Raw genomic sequence first — 18030 nt, forward strand, 5'->3', positions numbered from 1 at the left:
TCCGTCCGAGCCGCTGGTCTGCTGTCTGCTCTCTGCCCCGCTTCTTCTGATCTGATCTGCAGTTCTGCTCTCTGCTCCCCGCCCCGCTTCTTCTGATCTGCAGCTCTGCTGTCCCCCTCCCCCTGCCCTCTTATCCGATCTGCTGCTCTGCCATGTACTCCCGCCCCGTGCTCCTGGATCCTGCCGGGTGCTACTCGCGGCCCCATGGGGCAGCTTGGCCACCCCAGCCCTGGAGCCGCTTTGTGTGATAACAGCAGCAGCAGTCGCAGAGCCGAGGTGCTGCTGCCTCCCCAGCCCGGGGGTTACGCGTCCCTGCCCCCCAGCTCTCCTCGTTCACGCCTCACTCAGCTTTTAGTTCGGTTTGCTGTATCACCCGGGCCAGGCACGACTTGCTCAGATGGGGCCAGGGGAGAGTTTCTAGGCAGGACAATGGCAACAGCAGACTTAAGATCCTTTTATTGCTAGGTTATAACCTGGGTTTTTTTCCTTACCCCACTCAGAATCTGACATGGCTTTTAGTCCCCCGGATCTCACTAGAAACGACGGCCAGGAGCTTGGTCCAGTTTGGAAGCCGGGACATGCTGCTACAGAGCAGCTTTCTAGCTCTCGCTAAGTGGTTCCCAACCTGAACCTGGCACGCCAGACACCTTGAAGGGGGCTGCAAGGTGTGAGACGATAGGAGCAAGCTCAGAGTCATCCCTGCCTGGCCACTCCCCTGCCTCTGCTGCCCTGTCCCCCTACAAAGGGGGTAAGCACTGTAATAAATACGTTTTTGAATTTCACAGAAGGTAAGGAGGGGTACCTGGAGTCTGTATAGGTCGACACGGTATATAAGTTGGCCCCATTTTTCTGATCCAAAAAGTTAGGTCAGCATTGGATCTATGACATTCCTACCTTTTTGGATCAGAAATATGGGGTCAACTTATACTGGCCCCTGCACTCCCTCACTACAGGCCGGGCACCCAAGGGGTGGGCATGTGCCATGGGGCCAGGCTCAGTGTTTGGCTGGTGCAGCCCCATCCCCTGTGAGTGGCGATGCCTGTACTGCACCACCTGAGTACAGAGCCCAGTGCTGTTCGCAGGGGATGGGGCCCCATCAGCTGAGCGCCAAGCCTGGCTTTGTCTGCTGTGAGCGGTACTGTCCCCTGCGAGCAGTGCTGGGCTTGGCACTTGGCTGGTGCACCCTCACCCCCCTGAGAGGGATGCTGCCTGGGCCACACCAACCAAGTGCCAAACCCATCCCCATCCCCTGTGAGTGGCACTGCCGAGCACTAAACCCAGCGCCACTCACAGGGGATGGGGCTGGGCTCAGCACTCAGCAACACCACTCACAGCAGACAGAGCCAGGTTTGGCACTCAGCTAGTGCACCCCCATCCCCTGCGAGCAGCACTGCCTGGGCCACACCAGCCAATTGCGGAGCCTGGCACCACTCACAAGGGACAGTGATATGGTGTATAAGCCGAGGTTAAATTTTAAAGAGTCAAAAATTTGATTTCAATAGTTGACTTACATACTGTGAAATATGGTGTTTCAGGGCACAGTTTCTAAAAGCATGTCAGGATTCAAGTCAAGAGGTAGAAGGAAGCAGAGTAATTGGAGTGGTGTAACTGGAAGGACCAGTACCTTGCTGCCAGAACTGGACCCCACCTGCAAAACTCAAACAGCTCTGACGTTCACGGTTGTTCAGGGTTTTGGAATGACCTGTTGTAGGAACCTGTGTCCAAACGTTCCCAGAACTAAAGAGTGCCCTAATCTGAGGTTCTACATCAGGCCCAACTCTATTCATATCATAGCAGGGCTAGAAAGAACCATCTGAATGAGAGGATACAGGACCTGGCTTGTAACCTATCAGACCTTCACATACTTGTTGCCCTTAGGGTCAGCTGTGTTACTGGAACAGGTCCAAAACAAGGCAGTGTGCTAACCCCTGAACTTGTGGGGGAGTCATCAAGTCCCCTGTCACTCGTTAGTCCAAGCCAGGGCTAATGAAGACTTTGCCCCTGCCTCTCCACTGTTTCAGGCAGGCTGCCTCCTAAACTGGAACCAGCTTAGCCTCATCCCTGTGATACTTCAGGTTAGCTAATTAGCACTGCTGGGTGGCAATGCCACAGTGCCCATCTCCATGCTAATTAGTCTGCCAGGGCAGCTGCATGGGCTCACCTATCTTGCTTCTGGTTGAGGAGACAGTCTGCCCGGTGTGTTTGAGGGGCCTGGCATGGTAAGTTTAATTATATCTGGCCTTGGTTTGCATAGACTGTACAAGTTGTGTTAGTCCGAGAGCTGGAGAGCTACAGAGTGCAGCAAGGTCTAGCCCTGGCCAGCAGCCTAAAGAAGGAAAGCCCAGTGGATATCCATCACAGCCACATCTGCTTCTATTCTGCAACCACAGCTCAGAATGTATTTCTCTGTGGTACCTTCACTGAGATTTCTGCTCTTCTAAGTGCCAGGGTATTTGGGTTACTACCGTTCAGTGCTGGCCTTGTGTATTTTTAAAGGAAGTGTGAGTATCATCAAGAGATGGATGAAGCGAGGGGGAGGGGGAAGGGGAAGGAGAAGGGAGGGGGTGTGGCACAATAATCTTTATCTCTCTTCCCTCTTCCCACCAGGGAGTTTTGGCCACTGATCACAAAATCTCCACTCCTCTTAACCTGTTTTCTTCCTACTTAAAACAATATTTACTCTCTTGCTACTGTTCCCAGACCCAGAGCTGGAGACCCAACCTGCAACCAGGCTGTTTGCACAACTTTAGGGACAACTCTTCTAACATGAACATACTTTAATGTCCCTAAAAGATGTCACAGCAGCTCAACAGAGCTGCCAGGGATGGACAAATTTCCCTGCACTTTCTGGAGGGCTGTTCTCTGCTGCCAGGTGCTATGGTAGCAGTGGCAGGTGACTGTAGACTAGGCCTGAATGAGTAAGCCCTCCAGATGATCAAGAAAAGCAGCCTAAGGTCCAATAGTTTCTGAAATCAGAAGGCAAAGAAAGAGAGTCCCAGATTATTATTAACAAGATAACTCACTTTTAAGCCAATCCTGTGACTTTTTAAGGGACCTGACTCCTGATTTTTGGGCTTTTGACAGGAGGTGCAGTACTGCACCTCCTGAGGCACCCAGAACCTGGCCCTCTAGGTTACTAGATCTCTACCACCCTAGTGGTGCTCTGAAGGTGTGTACTTTTAGTGTGTGTTCAACTAGCTTTTGTTGTTTCCTCAGCTTGTTTTGTTTATACAGTGACTGTTTAGATAGATTTAGACTTGGGCCAAGGACCCATGCTCTATACAAATCTGTAAAGTGACATGTTATCACAGGACTATGCAAATAGAAACTCAACTATAACAGTTCATGTGTTTATTGGCTTTCACTGTCTTCGTTCTCTGTCCTTTTGCTTGTGCTTATCCAGCCACTCCAACAGCTTAGGAAGGAGGAGAATATTAATAACAATAATCATCAGCTCCTTATGTGCTTCTTTGTTCAAAGTATTTTACAAACTTTAACTGATTAATTAGTATTTCAGGGTTCCCCTCTTTGACCTGAGGGATTAGGCAACTGTCAGGTCTTTGCAGTTTGTTTCCACTCAGAGGAGAAGTTGATGATGGAATAGGCTGATGCAATCCTATTTATTTACGAAGTGATTACAAAGTAGGAATCAACCAACAAGACACTGTGTCTTTGCTCACAGCGCCAAGCCCAGTTCAAGCAGCACTGAGCCCAAGAGGTTTGCGCTATTGCAGTGATGTCAGCACTTCCCAGGATGTATCTGGTACCCCTCAGCTTCTCTGATGCTTTCGCAGACACACAAGCCTTCACACAACAGCGGAGAAATCCTTCTGTCCACAGGTGCCTTGCATGAGTGGTGACATGTCTCTCTTTGGGGTGGAGATTGTTGTTGTTTCAGCACTCTGGTTCTCTAAGAGAACAACCACCCTAACTAAATGGCAGTGGTCAAGCCTCCTGGAATCAGAGTGGTTCCATCTGATCTATAGCATGTGTCATTATTATGATCCCCATGTTCCATTTGGGAGAACTGAGGCCAAGGAACCACTCCAATACTAGTGGCAGAGCAGCAAATAGGACCTGAACTTTGAAAGTCCCAGCCCCTTCTAAAGCCACTGCGTATTTTAGGAAGGGTACCCACACAGCTGGGGGAAAAGCAGCGTACATGCACAGTCTTTGCAGGGGATGTTCTCATCATAATGCATTTTTTGTGTAATACTATACCTGTGTGTGGGTCAGTGGAGATCGAATCTGGCACCTCTGGAACCTAATGCATGAATCAGTACTGCCTGACCTAAAAGAGCTAGGTCTGTTGGCTGGAGCCCAACCATCTTCCACCTGAGGTGCCACTCTGAATGGATGTGAAGAGGTACGTGTGCATTCTCATGGGGCTGGAGCTCCCTTGTGCTTGGCACCTCAGAGGGTACCTCTACACTGTGACAGTAGGGAGCCCAGTATCACTACTGAGCTAATAAGCCCAGCCCACTTGCTTCCACTTTGTGCACATCAACCCTCTATGCATCCTTACCACCTCACTTCCAAGTTCATTCACACAAAGCAGGAATTGGTGCATATGGCTCATTGCTTCATAAGCTCTCTGCTGTTCCTGATGACACCTGAGAGGACTGAAAGGGAAAGCAAGTTAAAGAGGAAGCCAATGTTTTCTGCTTAGTGGGTTTTCCTTCTACTCCTGTAGGCAATTTCAGTTTCTGAGCTCTTGGGTTAGCAGGCCAAGGACAGCCTTCTCCTGAACTGCTCTTGCAGCCTCTGTTCAGGCTCCATGGGAGGATGGGAGAAGATCAGGGGACTGCTTCACAACCATAAAGAGGGCACAAGGATATTGCCTGGGCCACCTGTGAACAAGGGGTTGACCTCAGCTCAGCTTCCTGCTCCCAACACAATGAGGATCAGTGAAAGGGTTATAATGGAGATACAGGATAGAAGGACGGCAGACTCCTTGGCAAATGTGGAGTTCCTGGAGCTACCTAGGAGGACGCAGGCCAAGATGAAGTGGGGTGGGGACAGAGACATTCATCCTGAGTCTCTCCTTGAAGCAGGGGGTTCATCCATGGAGGCACGCATAGATGTTAGAATTGCCTTTCCCAACTGCCCATGGTTCTGAATGTGATAAGTACAACTTACCTGTGTGAAACTCCCCCCCACCCACACCCCCAAGCCTCTGCCTTTGAGGAGGAAGCTGTGTAAACCACCTAAATCATTCCCTACTAAATAGTGGCTCTGTCAGCCAGGTGACGCCAATGGAGGATAGAGCAGGGAGGTAAGCTGGGCTCCCTAACCTGGCCACATGGAGTCTTGCAAAATGACTACATTATGCTTGAGAGATGGAAAAAAAAACTCTCTCACAATCATTGTTAGGAGCAGTGCCCATGGAGATTGTGGCAGGGCACTGTTTGTGCCTGCCACTTTAAGACCAGAGCCAAGCAGCCAGCAGGTACTTGATTGCGGCAGCTATTTTGACCCTGGCTGCCTATATAAATAGTTCAGTTGCCTGCCAACTGGTTAGGTAGCAACACTGCCTGGCTGTGAGGCTTCTTGGAACACCCTGTAGATAAGGGATGAGCTGTAGAGGATGGATTGGAGGCTCCTGGTCCTGGGCATGACCTAAACCTGCACCCTGCCAGGAGTGGGTGGCCTGGTGGGGCTCTCAGTGGTGCAGGAGTCCCCAGGAAATGCCAGGCCAGTTACCACCCTGGTGAAAGGTGGGTTGGGGTGCCTTAATCCCAGCTCCCATAACTGGGTGGGTTCACCCTGAGTAGGGGCCAGAAAGCAGACCCCAGGAGTGAGGGTGGGGCTAGAGACTCTGACCTGATTGAGATAGTACCCTTAACTGGTCCAGGCTGGGGCCGGGACCAGAATGGTGAAAAAGGGTAGGGGCCCACGGTGAGGAATGCCCAGAGCTTGGAGTGCCTGGGGTACCTGCCTAGCTTTGGAGGTGGGGCCAGGGCCTGTGTGGCCAAAGGTCCTGGGGGAAGGGACCATACCTGAGAAGGGGAAATAGTTTCAGGCAGCTAGTTAGCCTGAATGAGGGTGGGGTAGGCCACTGGCAAGGAGGGATCTAAGAGGGGTCCTGACTAGAGGATTCTGGGGCCCAATGTGGGAGCCGGTGACTAAAAGAACAGCTGGATGCCATTTGCGAGGCACGGGCTGTGATGTAGGGGAGGTATGGAGCTGCAGATAGTGCCCCCTGGCATCGGGGCAAGAAATGGGCAGCCTTCTGCTTAATTAACATCTATTAATTAAATATCATCAAGGCACAGTGGGAGAGAAGGTGGGCGGTTAGCCCAGGAACAGGTGGTTGGGCTGAAAACAGATCGATGCTGAGAAGGCCCTCCTGTTACAGAGATCTTGAGAGCAGCAAGTAAAGCAAAAGGCTTTGGCAGGAAGCATTTCAATGGCATCACTGCAATCCTGCTACAGCAGATGTAAAATGTAGCTGGAAAGAATGAAAAACAATGACAGGATCCCCAAGTGGGTAGGTGGGAATTAACCACTGCTGAGAACCTCAGAGCTGACTATTGTCCCTCAGCAACATGAGATGATGGGCTGTAGAGGCTTTTAGCTCTAGGGAACCATCTCCAATCCAGCTCTAGGCAATGTGAGGGCTGATGGGGCACCTGTGGCATATAAAGCCTCTCACTTCTCCAGCACTGACTCTGGCCCAGCCCAGCTCTTTGGCTAGAACTGACTGGTGCTGTTTTTGACATGGCAGCAATGCCTAAGAGGCTGCAGCTGCATGGTCTATCCACATGTCACCTCTCTCTCGAGATAGAAGTCATCATTTCCTTTTGCCGAGTCATTGGTGACTTGTTTGAACTGATTTGGCCCAGTTCTTACTGAAATCCAGAGCAGCATCCATGTCATCCATACCATCATCATGGTTGGTACTGGCAGACAGAGGTGTGAGGTATTGTAGCAATGGAAGTGCAGGACTAGACAAATTTTAGCCCTGGAACTAGCATTTTTGCTGCATCCACACTGCAAAAAGAGAGGGTGGCGTGGCTGGATCTGCCACATCCAACACATGCTTTACCTGATAACCCCTGGTGAGTTTACCAGCTCAGGTTCCAAGGGGGATTTGATTGAAATAAAAACCATTTAAATCGCTGGTCAGAAAGCCTCAATATAATCATTGTATTAAGATTATATGAAACAACAAGAATGCACTTTTTGTGGAAAACATATTATTCACAACTCAGAGATAGATGTAGGTTTCCTCTTTAGAAGGTACACACTATACTTTTTAAAGCAGTGATTTATATTGATATTTTTCAGATTAATTTTGCACCTATATCAGAAAACTGAATTATGATTTGATTATCTTATTTATCAAAGCTAATTGAAGCAGATATTTGTGCAGTCATTGGGAGGTGAACTATCTCCAATTCACTACATTAATCATAGATATTTGGGGGTTATTTTTGCCACACTATATTAGGGAGACAAAAACAACTGTCACCAAACCCAAAAGATAATTAAATTGTTTTATTTAATTAAAACAACAAGGTTATGTATTTTGGATATTTTTCTTCAACAACAAACGTATAATCATTTTAACAAAACAAGCATATGTATTTTTGCATTTTTTTAATAACTATTTTAGTTATAAATGTGTTTTTAACAAAAATTAAATGGATCATTTCAGCCAGGTTGACATGAGCAACTTAAAATACTGGGTTATGGAGCAAACTCAAGTCTTCACCTTCCTCTTCCCTTTTTGCACACTGTTCAATTTCTTTCTCATACACTTTATCCAGCAATTTGCCTGCTATATCTGCTCTGTTGGGTGGACTGTATTCTGGTTGTAATGACTGAACCATGTCAGTGAAGTATCCGTTCTCAGCCCTACGGAAAGGAGAGTTTTGTTGCATAAACAAACCAAGCAATTTTTTCTATCAGTTACCTCTTATTTTATTCTGCTGGTTCTTATAACAAACTTATCTATGGTTGTTTCTGGATGATGGAGATTTTTCTTTTTCCTACAGGTGATATACATACTATGACATATACATTTGACTGGAACACTGGTATCATTAACACAGGGGTGGGCAAAATATGCCCCGTGGGCCAGATCTGGCCCACCAACTGGCTGGATCTGGCCCGCAGCTGCCCCTGCAATGGTCCACATGGGGCTGGGCCCCACCTGGGCAGCCCACACCTGCACACCCCCAAGTCCCAGCCCCAGCCAGCATGCAGCTTTTGGTGAGGCTGTTCCCAGGGCAGCAACAGCCAGCTGGATGTTCCTCTGCTCCCATTGCCTCCCAGCAGGAACTGCTGGGCTGAAGCTCCCACCCCACAATACCTGGAGGTTGCAGCAGGGGCAGGAGGAGGAGTGGCCACTGGAGACAAGGAGCAGAGCAGCACCCTGTCGGCTGCAGCCACATCTGGAACAGTCTTTCCAGAAGCTGTGCACTGGTTGGGGCAGGTGGTGCTGTACTACTCCTCTCGCCTCCAGCTGCAACTCCTGCTCCTACCACACCACCCCAGGCAGGTGGGTGGGGGGAAGCTTTAGTGGAAGGTCCAGTGCATGGAGATCCAGCTCCAGCTCCTGGCCCATCTACTCTGCCCACCCACAGGGGTTGCTCATCAAGCTGAGTGGGTGGAAGGTGGCCCAGAGCTGGGCAGAAACCTCCCACTGAAGCTTCCCACCCACTCACCCAAAGCAGCATGATGAGGTAGAGGTAGGAGCAGCTGCAGCTTCCCAGCCACTCTATCTCTGCGGCACCACTCTACTTTGCCTGGATGGTGGGGCTCAAAGGGTAATAATCACTCAGTGTCTAGTTGGCAGCCGGTATCAAGTAGAGTGCCCCAGGGGTTGCTCTTGGGGCTGGTTTTGTTCAATATCTTCATCAGCAACCTGGAAGATGGGATGGATTGCACCCTCAGCAAGTTTGCAGATGACACCTAGATTGGAGGAGTAGTAGGTATGCTGGAGGATAGGGCTAGGATTCAGAGAGACCTCCCTTAACAAATTGGAGGATTCAATCAAAAGAAATCTCATGATGTTCAATAAGGACATGTGTAAAGCCCTGCATTTATGACAAAACAATCCCATGCACTACTACAGGCTGAGGACCAACTGGCTAAGCAATAGCTCTGCAGAAAAGGACCTGGGGGTTAGTGGACAATATGCTGAATATGAGCCAGCAGTGTGTCCTTGTTCCCACAAAGACTTACAGCACACTGGGCTACATTAGTGGGAACGTTGCTAGCAGATTGAGGGAAGTGATTCTTCTCCTTTAGCAATGGTGAGGCCACATCTGGAGTACTATGTGTAGTTTTGGGCCCTGCACTAAAGAAAGGATATAGACAAATTGGAGAAGAGTCCAGCAGAGGGCAATGAAATGGCTAGGGGGCTGCAACACATAATGAGGAGAGGCTGAGGGAATTGGGCTTATTTAGTCTGGGGAAAAGAAGACTGAGGGGGGATTTAATAGAAACCTTCAACTACCTGAAGATCCAGTTTAGCTTCCAAAGAGGATGAAGCAAGACTGTTCCCGGGTAGTGGCATATGACAGAAAAAGGAGCAGCGATAACAAGCTGTACCAAGGGAAGTTTAAGATAGATATTAGGAAAAACTTTCTCACTAGGAGGATAGTAAAACACTGGAACAGGTTACTCAGAGAGGTGGTGGAAACTCCATCCTTGGAAGTTTTCAAGACCTGGCTAAACAAAGCCTTAGCTGGGATGATATATTTGGTGATGGTCCTGCTTTGAGCAGGGGGTTGGACTAAATGGCCTCCTGAGATCCTTTCCAGCCCCAGTTTTCCATGATTTTAGGATTCTATGTTAGACAAGCTTTCAGACACCTGGACAAGGGCATTTTATGTCCATAAGTTGTCTAACATCTTCTCCAGCTATAAAGATGGTCTAAGAAAATATTACCAAACAAATCATGCTCAACTGGCTATGGCATTTTGAAGTGAGAGAAGAGGGCCACTAGAGGACAGCAGCATACAGGGAATGAGACCTGAGGCTACCTGCTTTTTGCCTGAAGCTGAGAATTGCTTAAGCTTGACTTTCTGAGATTCCAAAGAGTTAAATTTTTAACTCTTGGTGCTTCCCTGAGCCCCAGGGTGCTGTCAAGTGTCATTATCCTCTCCCTTTCCCTCCCCTTCTCAAATGACTTCCCTCAGGCTCTCTGAATGGTATAAAGAAGGTTCAGATATAGAGGAGCAGCATCAGAGTAGGTATGGGGTAGGGAGCAGTATGCTGGCTCCCAGGGTTCAGGGGATGGGCACATCCTTTTGCCATCATTAGTTTGCTATGCTTTATGTTGGCTTCTGGGACTGAAGAGCAGGAGAACAATGGTGAAGGCAGTTTTTACTGTACAGGCATGGGTTCAGAGCACCAAGTCAGGGACCCCCAGGTGAGCAAATGTGCTGTGCTCTTCTTCCTTTGTGTGTCTCTCTCCTACTTCGCTTTTTCCTTCAGCTCTTAATTCCCTGTGTTTGGGACCACATCAGTGCCAAAAAGTACCCACCTTATTTAGTAACAGGTCCTGCATATGCATGTTGGACAGGCAGGCCCTCTAATACACCTCCCTGGTTCCTACCAAGCTGGGTCCAGTCTAGCCCCATATCCTGTCTAAGGCATTTAGATGGTCCCCATCACTTTAGGCTGTGGATACCTCACAAAGTTTAATGTGTTCATTCTCGCCATACCCCTGAGAAGTAGTGAAGTGCTTTTATCCTGCTGTACAGGTGGTGGAACTAAGTCACAGGGAAGCTACGTGACTTGCCCAAGTTCATTGAGGGAGTCTGTGGCAAAGCAGAGAGTTGAACTCTGGTTTCTCAAATGCTAGGCTAATGCTCTGAATGCTGGACGGTTCTACTGTGACAATGGCCCATGCCAGTTTCTGCAGAGGAAGGTGCAAGAAATGTTGTAGCTGTGGGATGACCCACTCCCAGGAAATGCACATTCTACCCCTCAATAGTTAAATCAGTTATACCATTATGAAATTCTTTATTTTGATTTTTAGCTGAGATTTCAAAGTAGCCTAAGCAGTTAGGAGCCTGATGGCTATTAAATGATAGCTGGGTGCCTTCTTCCCTGTTGTTCCATTGAAACATCTCAGCTTTTATGTGCATTACTATAACTCTAAAAAATTTTGCAGAAGATAGGGCAGAGTGGCACCCTAGAGACAAACTAGCTTGGACAGCTATAAGCTTTTGTAAGCAACAGCTTGGTTCATTAGATGCTCTGGATATTTTTGTTTTGCATGCATACCTCACCAGTTTTTGCAGTCCCCTCACAAACTCTTGGTTTTTCGGCACTGAGGCCCAGGGGCCAAAGGCACATCACATGAATAAAATATGCCTGCAAAATTTGGCAATTTTCAGTTTCCCAGATTTGGCCCTCACTCTTCTGTTATGAGAACATGAGCAGAAGATTCCTATTTCCCATCTCTAGACCATTCATTGCTCTGTGTACTTTCTCTAGTTCTCGATTTCTAGCTTCTCCAGATGCTTTCCAAGTATCTATGCCTCTCGACATTCTGATTTCCTGTGTCTGAAGCTCTTCAAATCCTGCCATATCCTGAAAGCAGAACCCCAGAAATTATGTAGCTTTCCCCTCATATTCCTGGAAGTTATGGTTAAGGAACATAGAACTGGAAAAGGACCTCCTAAGTCCCTGAGCTCTGCCCTCTGCTGTTGCAAGCTCTTGCAGGCAATTATGTCAAATAATTCCTTTTATCAACTGATCAAGTTTCATCTTAAAGAGTACACAACTTGTCCTCTCCTCTCCACTTCAGGTTCCTTTACCATCATGATAATAGTATTTCAGTGCCTTCTAATACAGCATTGATAAAATGACCATGAGTTGGCTTGTAAAGTATCTTTCTTTCTCTCATCTTCTTGCCAAAAGCAAAATTATATGTGCAGTGAAGTCCTCTGTTTCTGTACAGCATTGGTTTAATTTACACACTGCTCTATGTTTATGGTAGTGGAAACAGGTCAAAGAAGCATGTCTTGCACTTTGAGCAGAAGGGGTGAAGTTTCTCCAGTATCTTTAATGTCCCTGCCGAGCATACAGACAGAGAGAATGCATTCTCTAAAAAAATTTTATGAACTGTTTTTATTACGGATTAGTTGGATGTTGAAAAACTGGTTGGCTAAATCATTCCCCCATCCCTTCCCCCATTACTATTTCTAAATCTGCATCCCACCTGTTAATCATGTTAGTCTAAACACCCCAGTACTGTGCTTCACATTTTATAAGCCTGAAAAGGGAAATTAGTAAAGTTACGGACTCTTAATTTGGGGGTCTAGCATTAAGTTCCTGTTCAGATGGTGTCTGCAGCTGTTCATGGGTGCAGGAGCAATAAATGGAATGCCTTCACTCTTCTGGTATGGTTTATACAGGAATGATCCTAACTTGAGCAGGTAGTAGGATGTCCTAAGGTCCCTTTTAGCCCTAATCTTTTATGATTCTATAAGCCAAAGGCACTGGGTTCCTCTCTTGCCTGAAGTTCAGGTGACTCAGGCATGTCCCTCTGAACTTACACTGGCCCATAAGTTTGTCCCAAGTTAGGTTTCAAATTGAAATAGTGAATACATTTTGTTTTCTGAGGGATCTTCTTTGACACCTCATTCTAATTCTAATAACCCTACCCTTTCCATCCTGCTCCCCAAAATCAGAAACAAAAACATCTCCCTAGTAGACTTTGGACCCCAAAATGGGGAAAAGTCCATGAGACTTCCTGAAGTCAACAATAAGCATGACTATTGCTATTGAGGAAGGTACTCTATGTAGCCCTCATGTACTCAATAAACATGGGTGTAATCTTTGTTCAGTATGGGCTGAAATTCCCCTACTGCAGGCAGCCCAAGTGTTATGCTGGAACTTTGTCTCTGGGGGGAATTTTTCCAAGTGTTCCCATGTGAGGGTCTCCCACTCTCTGTATCTGATATGATATGTTTAAGGGTATGACAACAAATAGGCCTACCCTCTACTTTTAGGTCTAGCACAGGGGTGGGCAAAATACGGCCCGGGGGCTGGATCCAGCCCACCGGGCCATTCTAACTGGCCCACGGGACCCCTAAAAAATTTAGAAAATTAGTATTTATTTGCTCCTGGCTGCCTGTCAAAGATGACAGGAGATGGGGGCAGTAGGACCCTGGGGAAGCCAGTGGCAGGAGTCAGCAGCAAGGCCTGCCCAGCCCCCCTCTCCAACCAGAAGCCCCTGCCTAGAACCAGAGTGGGAAATGCAGCCCTCAACAGCTTGCCAAAACTCGGTAAGTGGCCCTCTGCCTGAAATAATTGCCCACCCCTGGTCTAGCAGCTCTTGCTTTTGATCTCTTGATACCTAATTCTACTCCACTGAGGTCAACAGGAACTTCACCATTTGTGTTGGATGTAGGATCCAGTCTTAGAAAGAGATGAAAGGGCTACTCCAGCTATAAATTTCATGCTCTGTAAATATGGGATTCCCATCCCCTGGTGACATCAGATATTTTCAGCATTCATAGCTTTGTTGGCTCAACCCAACATACCAGGTGGCAGATATCAGGTGACTCTGTCAAATCACTATGGAGCCATGAGAATCTTACTTGATCAGAACAATGGTCCATTTAGTCCAGTGTCCTGACTCCACATTGGCTAGGGCTTTAAAGGAATGTATAAGAGATCCTAAATCAGGCACGCAAAAGACATTTTCAGAAGGGGTAATTGCTTCCTAACTCATTCACAGAGAAGTTAGCCTATGTCATAAAAAAAGGAAGCTTATATTCCTTATTATCTCCCATCTCCTATACCTGTGATACCTTTATGCTCTGTGTAAATGCCTAGTCCTTATTTGAAAACCAATATGCTCCAGGCGTTATTTCTGAGCAGTGAGTTCCGAGGGCTAGTTGCACAAAGAATGGAAAGTGAGTCGCTCCGTTCAATTTAAAATTTCCTATTTTCTGGTTTCTTTTGGTCTCCTTCTTGATTCCAGCATTGCGAGACAGGTTGGAAGTGGTTAGGCCTCCCTTCAGCTTTCTCTATGGTAAATATAAAGGAAGGAGTTAGCTTAGCAGTCTTGTCCTTTTCTTTCCTAATTATTCCCTTTCACTCCCACTTCCTATCTGATCTGTTACTTTTGTCTTGTAGCTTGTCACCATGCGGAAATTTACTGGCCTAGTCAAGCTGGTATTCCTTCCCATGTGCACAATGTTATCTTGATAGACATATTGGTGTCTATTAGTTAAAGCTGTTCCTCCCAGTAGGGTTTTTTTTTGTTTTACCTTGAATTTCACCTGCCATCTTGTAGCTAAACATTCTACTCTGTTTGGCCCCTCTGAAGTTCCTTATTGTCTTCCAGATTTATAATAAATATGTTAAAGAATGAGAGTTTTGTTGCAGAACCAGCTTCTGACCTGTAGCCATGACAAAAAATTAACTGTTTATTTTTACCCTTTTGCGTTTTTTAGCCAGTTTCTGATCCACGACTATATTTATTTTTCAGCCCAGCACTGTCTGGCTTCCTGAGTAGCCTTTTCCCCAAAGCTGCTTTTAAGTCCAAATCTATAACATCAGACAGTTCTCCTTTAGCCAGAATTTTACTGACCTCCTGAAATAAGTGTAATAGATTAGAGTGGCCCCATTTTTTCGTTGTGGAAGTTGTGTTAGTTTGTCTAATATTCTGTTGATCTGTATGCTTTTTCATTCTCTTTCATGATTGTTTTAACCAGCTTTCCCAGCCCTGGCATAATTCTAGTCTATAATTCTTTGAAATCACTATCATGAGTTCCCCATTAGATCAGCTAAATTCATATTTAATTAACAACTTCTTTCATCAGGTCCTTTGAGTGCTTTTGTTTCTACAGTTCAGTTTTAGTGACTTCTTGCTAATTCGTTTATCAGTCTCTCTTCAATACCTCAACTGTAACACCTTAATTTCTGACAAAACCTCATTTTTGTCTGGTAAGAGTAGTAGGTATCTCTCAAAATTGCTCTCATAAACATTACATTAAAGAAAGTAGATAGCTTTACAATAAAGTCTTTCTTTTCCAAAATTACTCCCTTTCCCTCTTCCAGCTGACCCACAAATTCTATTTCAACTCTCTGCCTCTGCCTCTCTGCCTCTCCCTCTCTCTCTATATATACACACACACACACACACACACACATATGGGGGGATTTACTGACATAGCTATGCTAATGTAATTATACTAGGATTACCATATTTCCAGTTCCAAAAAAGAGGACACCTGTTGGGGAGAAGCAGGGGTTGGGAGGGCTATATGATAGTGGGGTGCGGGGGGCAGTTTTTAACTGTTACAGTAAATAACAAGTGTTATTGCCTCCGAAATTAAACGTAAAATTAAAATAAAGCCACAGTGCCCCTCTAGCCCTGCCCGTGCCCCCCACTCCCTACCTATAGCCCCTCTGGCCCCCAAGACCATGCTGGTGCCCTTCACTCCAAACCCACATCCCACTGGTATTGCCAGTGTCCCATACCCCTGATCCACAGTCCCCCGTCCTCCCGGTGCCTCTCACTCCCAAGCCACACCCCGCCCTAGGCCCTGCCAATGTCCCTTGCTCCCACCCCGCCCCTAGCACTGCCAGAGGGGAGCCCCAGCTGCTCCCATCCCGACTGGGCTGGAGCGTAGCAGCTGCAGCAGCTCTGATTCGTGCAGGCAGTGGCAGAATGAATCCAGCCCCGATGCGGGCTGGAGACAGGAGGAGGGGAGACCTATGGCACCTCCCTGCCCTGGGCTAGGGCTGCTGTGGTATGCCAGGAAGTCTGGCCATGGTCCCTCCCAGGCAGCATCTCTGGGCTGCCCTACCTTTGTGAACGAGGGCACTAGCCCTGGTCCCACCACCCTGGCCACACAATTCCCTGCTGCCCCTGAAAGGCCCCCCCCCACACCTTGTTCCCCTGCTGGAGGGGCAGGCACCTCCCCTTCCTCCCCATGACCTGCTGCAGCTTCAGTGTCCGGCCACCTTTCCCCAGCTCCCGCAGGCACCTGCCACCCCACCTCATGCACATATCCCCTACACACCCCATTGCCACAGACACGCAGGCACACACACATTCATGCATGCACACACATGCACATGCTCCCTTCCCCCCACCACAGTCCCCAAGCCCTGGTCCTCCAACCCTTGTTCCACATAGATTTACCTGCATCCAGCTGCTGGTGCTGCTCCCACCACTCTGCCTGGCTGTATGCCAGTTGCCCCCAGGCAGCCCCTTGCAAGCTGGAAGGCTAACAGCCTGCAAGGGGGAACCCTCAGTTTCCTCCTTTAAAGAGGAAAATCCGTGTTTTTCTTCAGGAAATGGAAAAAAACCCCAGATCCCTGGCAAACACGCACACTGCTAGGGCAAGCCAGGAAATGCAGTTCTACAAGCATCAATGCTGAAAAGGGACTAGCTAGCAGAGCCAAATCCGAGACATTTGTTCATATTTCAAATAACTACCCAAATGGAGATCAGAGGACCCAAAAAGAGGGCATATCTGGGAAAACCTGGATGTATGGTAACCCTGTACTAGGGTAGCAAGGCTGGCATAACTTCCCATATGGATGTTCTTATCTTAGAAGAGGAGTGCCTTTTTTCTGGTTCAGTTAATACTGCTTTCAAGACACACAAACTGGGGCAGGAGAAACTCACTCTAATTCCTGGATCAGAGTGTGTGCTTCAAAAATTATACCAGTATAGTTGCACCAGTATGGGGTAGCTACACTGGTAAATTTCCCCACATAGGTCAATCCTCAGGGTTTCGGCTTCTGGCATAATTAAAGCATTTCTTGTTTTTAGGTCTTTAGCTGTTTGCTGTAGAAACTCCTCCCCAGCTTCTATAATTTCCTTTCTGCTCTTTTACCCAGCAAACAGTATCTCCCTTTCTATGGGAGTTCAGTCTATTAGACTCAAAGTCTATCTACTTCAGTGTCTTCTTTCCTGCACTGATTGACACCCAGTGTTTCAAAGGAAGGTGTGAGAACCCCACAGAGGCTTTTAGTGAATAATCTGCCCTTCTTGAAAGTCCCATTCTCACCCCTAGTAGTTGATTGGCTCCCGTGGTGCTGGAGTTTGGGTTTTAGTTACTGGATAGCATGATCCTGTGGGAAGTATAACTAGAGGGGGAGATACCCACTATCCATTTATGCTCTAGTATGGTTTTCAAAACTGAGCCTAACTGGTCACTGTAAAAGCACCACAAAAGGAGAGATCAGTGCTGTTCTTCCTTGCAGAGATGCTGATGACCTTTCCCAGCACTTCCCATGGGCATGGGTTCCATTATCGCTCCAAAAAGAAGGCCTTAAATGTTGCCTGGCAGGATGGTCCCCACCAAACACCTTGGCAGCTAACCCTACTTTGTGCCATCCTCTTATGGTTAAAAAGTGTTTCCTGATGCTGAATTCCTGTTACTGAATGTGGATGTTGTGCACTGCAGTAGGATTATCTCTGTTTGCTCTGCCCTTGGTGCCCAGTTACTATAATTCCTCCCTTCACCTCTTTTCTTTCTGCAGGTCCTGTGTGCTGGTTTCACAGGGAATGAAAACAACACTGGGCTGATACAGTTCCACTTCCATCCCTTCTCAACCTTGCCAAAGGTGCAGTTGCTGATTTTTGTAGCTTTCTTGCTCATGTACCTACTCAGCCTCTGTGGCAATGCCGCCGTTGCAGTCATTGTCCGCACCAACTGCTCCCTCCACACCCCCATGTACTTCTTCCTGGCCAACCTGGCAATGCTGGAGATCTGCTAATCTTCTGTCATCGCCCCCTTGGCCCTGGCCAACTTCCTGTATGGGAGGAAGGCGACCATCTCCCTTGCTGGCTGTGGCACCCAGATGTTCTTCTTTGTTTTCCTGGGTGGGGCTGACTGCATTCTCCTGGCTGTCATGGCTTTTGACTGGTATGTGGCCATCTGCCACCCACTGCGTTATGCTCTCATTATGAGCTGGATGGTCTGTGTGCACCTCATCACAGGGTCACTGGTGCTGGGGTTCCTGTTAGCCCTGCAGCTGACAGTCTTGATCTTTCGCCTGCCATTCTGCAGCGCCAACGAAATAAACCACTTTTTC

The 18030-nt window shown here is 47.6% G+C and overlaps 1 pseudogene; it reads left to right on the plus strand.

The window, feature by feature from the left end:
• Positions 1–14118: 14118 nt before the first annotated feature.
• LOC102374435 overlaps positions 14119–18030 on the plus strand; it is a 4338-nt pseudogene continuing 426 nt past the window's right edge.

The sequence above is a fragment of the Alligator sinensis genome, unplaced genomic scaffold (assembly GCF_000455745.1).
Source record: "Alligator sinensis unplaced genomic scaffold, ASM45574v1 scaffold1002_1, whole genome shotgun sequence".
Classification (NCBI taxonomy): domain Eukaryota; kingdom Metazoa; phylum Chordata; order Crocodylia; family Alligatoridae; genus Alligator; species Alligator sinensis.